Genomic DNA, 9275 nt, shown 5'->3' with positions numbered 1-9275 from the left:
CCGATAGCCCCAACCTCTGGCAGCTACAGTCCAGTCGGAAGCTGCCCTCAGCTCCTAGAGCCCTGCAGTGCCCCCGGCAAGGCCACCTGCTTTCTCAGTCAGCAAGGAGAGACTCCAGCGTGAAGCTACGTCCCATCCCATCTGTTCTGTTGTGCAGGCCCGGAGCAAGGCTCAGGCCACCTACTCTCGAGGGGGGAGGCGTGTCCCCGGGTGAGAGCACTGGGAAGCCGTGTCGCCTTCACACCGTCTTGGATGAGCTTGCGGGCGTGGGGAAGAGGGGAGAGCAGAGTCGCTCTGTCCAGGACGAGGATCCTTTGATCCAGCAGACAGTCCTTAAGAATGTTTTCATCTTCCGTTGGATTTCGTTAGTGTCTTTGTTGAACATCGATTGACTCTCTAAGTGTGGGTAAAATAGCTTGCTTAATACCTAATCTTTTTATAATTTGGGAAGATATTTAAGTTTATTAACTTGGTTTTACTCGCAATGGTATGGTTGTTGTTGTAATTGTCTAGCAGAGAAAATTGCTGCCTCTTCTAATCATGGCTCTACGTATTTTTGCCATAAGCATCTTTGCTCTTAGCGTTTTTGCTGCAAACATTTTCGCTGCATAACTGACTGGCTGTAAGGCAATTTTGCCATAAAAGATAAAATAACCAAAAATTAAAAGAGGTACATTTAAAAGTACATAATAAATGAATAGCAAAATTAAAAAGACTTTATTGTGAAATACAAAACATTTGAATAATATAAAATGTGTGTAGATTCATGGCGATCCTGTGCTAATAACCGATTTTATTTTGTGGGTTGTACCCAAGCACCTGCCTTCCAGGTCTTTCCTTCATAGCATTTTATACTTTTTTTTGTTTGATTCATCTTCTCATTCAGCATTGCACTTTTTCTTTTTTTGCTAATATTTTTTTCTTCATTAAGAGAGGTACCAGCTTCCAAATACTGGGATGGTGTTTGTAACTGAGCTCTGCATCATGTCCTGAGGGCCTCTACCCTGCTGTGTCCTCTGGGTACACTGTCACCTGTCCCATGTCCGTGTGACAGCTCTGCACCTTCAAATCACCAAAGAATTTGCAAACTGATGAGCTAATCATTTTCTGGTAGAGTACGCAGTATGGCTTTACACTGTCTCATTTCACTCTTCCAGTAAGTTTTATCCCCATATTTTCTATCAAGTTGATATGCATGATTATAATCATCCACTGTTTTAAGGCCGCCACATACATTTGTCACTGTGTAGACCGTGAGGGCTTCGACTTAACCGCATCGATGGAGAAACGAAACCAAACCATCAAACAAACTGTCAGCCAGCTCTTTAATCTTTCACTGCAGAATTGCCTTGTGGCCCGTTAGTCACGTGGTGAAACCTCTGTGGCCAAGGTGCTTATGGGGAAAATTCTGGACGCGCCTAGTAACACTTCTAAAATGTTTTACAGCCTTGTGATTCCATTATAAAACTGAGCGCTCAATGTCATTCTGGAAAATAACTCAATATAATATTGTAATTGACCTCATGGTAATTATATGTAATGTGACCTCATGTAATGTGATCTCATGGTCACAGTTTCGCTTAATTACTGTATAATTTTCCCTCTAGGGTTTTAGTGAAAAAATGTAAATGAAAATTTAAGTCCTCCAGGATTTCATCCAAACTCCCTGGCTTGGTCAACGGGGTCTTAGCCAGCCCACTGCCCAGCTTTGTCACCCCACACTGTGTACTGCAAGTCCCGTGCTGGCCCGGGGACCACTCCTGTCCTCGTCCTGCCCCTCAGGGCAGATGCCCGCCTACCCCGGAGGCCTCCTCTAAATGCTGTCTTCTGTGACATTTCCCCTGAAATAAAGTCGGCTTCCTATCTTGGCACTTCAATAACAGGTTTTAGATACGGATGTAAAGAGCACATAGGGTGTTCCATTCTTAAATTATCAATTTATGTGTCACCTTCTCCACTAGAATTTGAGTTCCTCGGGAGGATAGGTTTTCATCTTCATTTTTATCTTTATTCCTGAGACTCAGGCCCATCACCAGCAGAGCAGCGGCTTACTGACTCTGGAAGAAGTGCATTGGCCGTGTGTTATGTGTTATGATAGCATCGTTACTTCTGACAACTTTGCTCACTTCCATATTGTCTCGGAATTACACTGCTTTTCCTCTGCAGGTATTTCCCTCATGTGGAGGCAACGATGCGCATCTACAACGCAGAATTCCAGGAAACTAAGCTATGCAGCCGTTCTACTTTGAAAGCATTTAAAGTGGTGAATTAGGTGTTAGAAACAGAGTGAGTTTTATGTGTAAAATGTAGGCTGTAATGTAACCAGAGGGTCTCTCACTGTACCAGCGTGGAAAGGGCAGCCGCGTCCACCGCTGACTAAATCGGAGGCTGGTGGCACCGCAGCCCTGGGAGTGAGATGCTAGGGTCTGAATGGAAAAGGGGCTGCACAAGGGACATCTATTTTGTGGCTTTAAAAGTTTGAGATCTGGGATCCTAAGATGTTTATATTTTCTAAGGATTCACTGCTTCAGTATTTTTATTTGGGTACACCAGTGCTATTTCAGTATTTAAAACTGCATTTTCCCAGTAATGACATATAAAAATATGAGGGTCATAAAGCAGGGCCACTCATAATGGCGCATCAGTGATTTTCTGCAAACAGCCGCGGGGCACGTGCAGCTCTTCTTCACATCGTCTTGATCAGAGGAACTTCCGGCGTTAATTGCGCTCCCCGCCCCCCTTCCTGCACAGGCCCATCAAGTTTCCGTCAGGAGGCTGTGTACATCTGTGCCCGTCTGCCAAGCCACTAAGTTCTTCCAGATCCTGAGGCTGAGGGAGCCTGTGGGCCGGGCTGTGTAAACCAGCCCACAGTTCTAGGCTTAGAAACGCGGGTCAGTATCAAATTTCCACGATTGCCTTAACTGGGAAGGAAAAGTCCCGTGTGGTTCGTTCTTTGCTGGTTCAGATAATTATGACTTGTTTGTCAGTCTTTTTGCTCACGTTAGATTTTAACAGAACTGGAACACTGCTCTGTAGAGCTGACAGTGACTGAGAGATTATAAAGAACCATCTCTTCATTTTCCATTTTTGATAGCCACCTCACCCCGCATTTAGAAGAGTCAGGGCCATAGAGCTAAGGTGTGGCAAAGCGCAGCAGGAAATCCAGGCTGTGGCCCTCCCTCCCCTCACTCCCTTCCGTACCCCAACTCAGCCCTGACACGTTAGCAGACACCCTGTGGCTTGTGCTCCACGTTCATGGAAATAGCTTTCATTTTTCTTTTCACTTTTCTAGGACCTTGAGAAGTCATCCTTATGCTTCCATAGCAAGTTATCATGTTCACATAAAATAAATATCTTTTTAACCTTCAAAGTCATCCTAGAAAGGTGTCATCATTTCTTATAGAAAAATAAACAATTACAGCGAGGTTGACATGGACCCAGGGTCACACAGTGGCTGGGAAACAGTTTTGAAGCAGAAATCCCATATCCAAAACCAGAGACTTCCCACGATAGCATAGCTGATCTGCTTTTTTCTGCCTTTCCATTGTATTGCATTTATCCTTTTGTGACCATTCATTCCTAATGTTTTCGGATAATAGCATTTTGTTAAAACAGCAAGTGCTTTCTATTGACTGTAAGCTTCATGACTACCGGTGAAGGTGCGGGGCTGCCTCTGTGACTCTTCCCCAGCTGTACTGAGGTGTACTTGACACATAGCACTGTGCAGGCTTAGCGCGCTGACGTGACATATGTTCCAAAGTGATTACTGCTGTAGTATGAGCTAATGTCTGCATCATGTCACCTATTTACCATCTTTGTAAGGTGAGAATATTTAAGGTCTACAATGAATTCCTAATTTCTATTCTCAGGTACATTATAAAGATTCAAGAAAACTTTGGCAGAGACTATTGTAATATTGTTCTTTCTAAAAAAAAAAAGGCACCAGCACTTCCTTCTGACATTTGTGCGATAAAGGGAAGAAGGGCTTAGTCTGCAGGGGGACAGAGCATGGAGGTGGGAGGGGGCGAGGCTGGAGGCCCTCGGGACGGACGGGTGTTGACTGGGCCACCTGCCGCAGGCCAGGAGCTGAGCCCATGGAGCCGGCCCAACGGAGAACGGCCGTCCTGCGCACGCAGAGCAGCTGCGTCTGGACGCGGCCGTGGGCAGTTGTCACATGGACTCCACTCGCCTCCCGGTCCGGGTCACAAGCCCCGCCGACTCCACCCAAGGGACACACGGAGCGCCTCAAGCACCTGGGCGTCGGCTCCCTGGAGCCCAGGCTCCCGCGGATGACCCGAGGCCTCAGGGAAGGGGGCCATTTTAGCCTTACTGGAGAGACAGAGGTCTTTTAAAATAGTTAAAAACTCCCAATACGCAGAGAAATGCAGATTAATTATTTTTACATACGTGGTGATAAAAATTCAACTAACAATGTTTAGACGTAAGTAGTAGAGAAAGTGACGTGTGACTATAACGTCAGAGAGGTTCCAGGGCAGCCGTTTATTCACCAGAGTGGGTCACCCTGTGTGACCTTGAGGGAGTCACATGACCTCTTTTATTGCTAGTTTCCTCAACAGCACACTGTTGAAGTGTTTATTCTACAGATATTAATGAAGCACCTACTGTGGGGCGTAGGACTGTTCAGAATAGACGTCACCCGTCCACACAATCCAGGTGCACAGGTACAGTGACTCCCACAGGTCCTGGGTGGGTTTTGCGGGTGTGAGTGAGGCAGACCGAGGCTCACGATGACGGGAAGGATAAGCCAGAGACAGAGTCGCTGAAGGCGACGATGAGGAGAGGCTAACCTCCATGTTAGGGAAGCGGTTGGCAGATCGAACCACGTCCTGTGGGCGCAGAGCAGCCGTGGTGCAGAGCGGCAGAGTTGGCAGCCCTGCCTCGGTCCTATCTCTCCTTACCGGGCTTTACAGAAGCCTCGTCCCCGTGGTAAGAGACCCACGCAGGCTGCTGAGTCAAGATAAAGATGTGGGGAGGCAGTGGACACAGGAGACGGAGGGGGAGTGGATGGTCAATCAGGAGAGAGAATGAGGGGACACAGGCTGGCCAGGTGCAGGGGAGCAGGTGCAGGGGGTGGAGGGGGAGGGGACACAGGCCAGCCAGGTGCAGGGGAGCAGGTGCAGGAGGTGCGGAGGGGACACATCCTATGAAACATGAAGCAACTGATTTGAGAAAACGCTCCTATTGTCCCCTTTTCAAGATTTAGTGGAACTTCGTGAAATCCCCAAAGCGAAGGGGGTCAATGTGAGTTTGGATGTGTTTTCCAGCTTTTCAGGAGAGCTGAGGAGACATGGGTGCATTCCGCCCTATGCTCAAGACCCCTGAAGTTTTCTCATGTGAAAAGGGACACAGCCTCAAAGTTCTGAGTGGGAGTGGAGGCACGTGGATTCCTGAGGCCTGAAGTTGCTTCATGTTTCATAGGATGTGTCTGAACTACAAGGGAAAGGGACAGTCTGCTCGTGTGGGCGTGTAGTGAGCTAGGTTGTCAGGGAGGGCGATTCCTCCCACTTTGTCCTCTGTCAAGATTGTCTTAGTTATTCTAGGGCATGAGCCCTTCCACATAAATTTTAGAATAAGCTTGTGTTTGAATAAAAAAGTCCTAGTTGGGGTTTTGATGGGAATTGCATTAAAACTATAGATCAATTTGGGGAGGATTGACATTTTTAGTTCACCCATGAACATGGTTTGTCTTTCTGTTTATTTTTGATTTGCTTTTGTCAGTATAATTTTCACCTTACATATACTGTATATGTTTTTAAAAGTTGTGTCTAATATATCATTTTCTTATTTATTTGTGTAATTATTTATTTATTTATTTTTGGCTGCATTGGGTCTTCGTTGCTGCGCGCGGGCTTTTCTCTAGTTGTGGTGAGCGGGGGCTACTCTTCATTGCAGTGCACGATCTTCTCATTGCGGTGGCTTCTGTTGTTGTGGAGCACGGGCTCTAGGCACATGGGCTTCAGTAGTTGTGGCACGTGGGCTCAGTAGTTGTGGCTCGCGGGCTCTAGAGCACAGGCTCGGTAGTTGTGGCATGCGGGCTCAGTGGTTGTGGCAAACGGGCTTAGTTGCTCCACGGCATGTGGGATCTTCCAGAGCAGGGCTCGAACACATGTCCCCTGCATTGGCAGGCAGATTCTTAACCACTGCGCTACCAGGGAAGTCCTATAATTTTCTTTAGAGTAGTTGTAAATGATACTGTGTTTTTAACAGTGGTTTCCATAAGGTCATTGTTAGTATATAGAAATGAGATTGAGTTTTGTGGTGATAGTGTATCTCGTGACTTTGATGAATTTACTTATTAGTTCTAGGAGTTTGTTGTTGTGTGTGTGTGTGTGTGTGTGTGTGTGTGTTTGGTAGATTCCTTGGGGTTTTCTAGGTAGACAGTCATCTGCACATAGGGATAGTTTGTCGCTCCAGCATGTGCGTACTTTACGTCTTATTCTTGCCCTTCTGTAACCGCTGGAGCTTCTGGTGGGAGCAGGCTTTCTGTCATTGTTCCCAGAGTTGGGGGAAAGCATTCAACTTTCATCAGTACATAGGATGTTTGCTGTAAGCATTTTCCTCATGGTCTTTATCAAGTTGAGGTAATTTTCCTCTTTGATTGGTGAGAGCTTTTTATCATAAATGTGTGTTGGTTTTTGTCAAATGCTTTTTCTGTATCAGTTGGTATCATCTAACTTTTCTTTAGCTTGTTGATATGGTTGATTGTGATATTTTGATTTTGTATAATGTAATGTGTCAGTATTTGAAGATCTGCATAGCTCAGTGAACTGATGTTTCCACATGATTAATGCATGGTGTTACAAAACCATGCATTGGTAAAGATCCATTCATTCAAAGTGGAAGAGAGGCCAATAGATTTTAATTCTTAAGGTTACAAAAAGTTTGCGGATATGGCTTCAGATTCTACAATTCACATAGCCTTTAAGAAACATGCACTCGTCATATTTTGGAGTAGTATCGAAGAAGATTATTCACGATTATCTGAAAGAACTATTAAAAATACTTCTTCCTTCCCCAACACATATCTTCAACCAAAACAACATATTGCAGCAATTTGAATGCAAAAGCAAGTATGAGAATCAGCTGTATTATTTTAGGATAGACATTAAGGAGATTTGAAAAATATAAAACCATGCCACTCATTTCACTAAATTTATTTTTGTTTTAGAATATATAGTTAATTTTCCAAAATAGATTATTTATGTTGAAACATAATGGATTTATTATTGTTAACTTAAATGAATTCAAAAGTAAATGAAAAATTCTTAGTTTTAATTTACAATTTTCTAAATATTGGTAGATGTAAACTACATAAACAAAAGCTCTTTGAGGTCCTCAATAATTTTTAAGAGTTTGAAGGGGTATTGAGACCAAAAAGTTTAGGAAATATTGCCCTATGATAGGATTACTCTGGCTTTAAATAATTTCTTGGATTCATTTTAGTAAGATATTTTTCTAAAACCTTGCCCATTTGCTAAGATTTAAAATTTATTGGCATGAAATTATTTATCGTATCCTGTATCATTTTTATTATTTGATTTTTATTGTAATTTTAAAATGTTGATACTGCTCGAAACTTATAGAAAAATTGTAAGAATAATACATGGACATACTATATAGTTTTTACCCAGATTAAAGAATAATTTTATTTTTGTTTTATACTGTTTTTAATTGATTTATTGTTTATTCATGTCCCTTCTTTCTTACTCTCTCTACATGTAGCTATTTGCACTTGAAATAAGGCTAGTTCAAATTGAGATGATCTGTAAGTCTAAACTACACAACAGCTTTTGAAAACTTGGTACAAAAAATATAAACTTTCTCATTAAAAAGTTTTATATTGATTATGTGCTGAAATAATATTTTTGTATACTGCATTAAAGCAAATATCAAAATTAAATCATTTATTTTGATTTTTAAAATGTGGCCACCAGAAAATTTAGAGTTATACATATGGCTTGCATAATATTTCTATTGAATTACATCCATATAAATTTATTTTTCAAAACCATTGAGGGTAAGTTGGAGACATAATAGCCTTTGTGCCAAAGCACATTATCATGCCTTTCCTAAGAACAATGACATCCTCTTACATAAATACACACAGTTACCAAAGCCAGGAAATGTGACATTAATACATAGTGTACCATCATCTATTGGTCTAATCCACAGTTCATTTCCAATTAACATTTAAACATTTTTAAACTATCTTCCCGTTCCAAGATGAGGCATTTCACGTTAAGGATCATGTCTTCTAGTCTCCTCTAACTTGGAAGAGGCTTTCTTTGTCTTGACCTTGACTTTTTGAAGAGCACAGGTCAATTCTTTTGCAAAATTTCTTCCTTATGATTAGATGCTTGTTTTGTCAGGAGTGATGTGTTCTTATTGTAGCAACACGAGATTGGTTTGTTTTGATGATCTTGTTTATGTTCATAACTTGGTTAATATTCTTTGCATCAGGTTTCTCTATTATAAAGTCAGTATTTTTCCTTTTATAATTAATAAACATTTTTGGGGTGGATACCTTGTAATTATATAAATATTCATTTGTCATTAAACTTTTACCTACTAATTTTAACATCCATTGATGAACTTTGCCATTTAGGAGCATAGATTTTTACTTCCTTTCTTTAAACTCATTTGTTTTCTAATAAATTATGGGAAATATGAAACGGTACAGATTAAAAGTGTTATCCTCAGGATTTCTGCAAATGTCTAAAAGTTATACCCCTTTTCTACGTAAAGTTTTGAGCCAGTAGCAGTGAAGTTATTTAACAGCTTGTTTATCTTCATGAATCATAAAACTGTCCCTTTCATTTATTATTTTTTTCCTGTTTATTTGGAAGAGGAGAAAGCCTAGAAATGGTCAATCATTAAGAAAAAAAATCAATCTTTGTTAACTGGCCTTTAAGATTTATCATTAGTTATTGCATTCAAATTTTTTAAAGTCTCAAGATATTTGTCTGATTTGTGTCCTTGCAGACACACCTGTCGGGTAAGTGTCAACACAAATAAACACCTTTTCTTTTCCTGTTGCTGGGTCGGCTCATGGCTGCATTCGCGGGGCACTTTTGCTAAAAACTTTCCAGTCATCTCCTGGTTAGATGAAGCTTATCTTTGACTACATTCCTCAGAAGGGCTCATGGTGACAGAACACCCCAGTTCTTGCATGTTTAACCCTGTTTTCTGTGCCTGGTGCACAGGTTCTCTTACTGAACTTTTGCAAATGGTGCTCCATTGTTTTGTACGTGGTT

Source organism: Delphinapterus leucas, chromosome 12, assembly GCF_059928025.1.
Source record: "Delphinapterus leucas isolate spDelLeu-1000000601 "Yukka" chromosome 12, BTC_Dleu_Yukka2, whole genome shotgun sequence".
Lineage (NCBI taxonomy): Eukaryota > Metazoa > Chordata > Mammalia > Artiodactyla > Monodontidae > Delphinapterus > Delphinapterus leucas.
The sequence above is the reverse complement of the archived record's forward strand: the minus strand, read 5'-3'. Positions refer to the sequence as shown.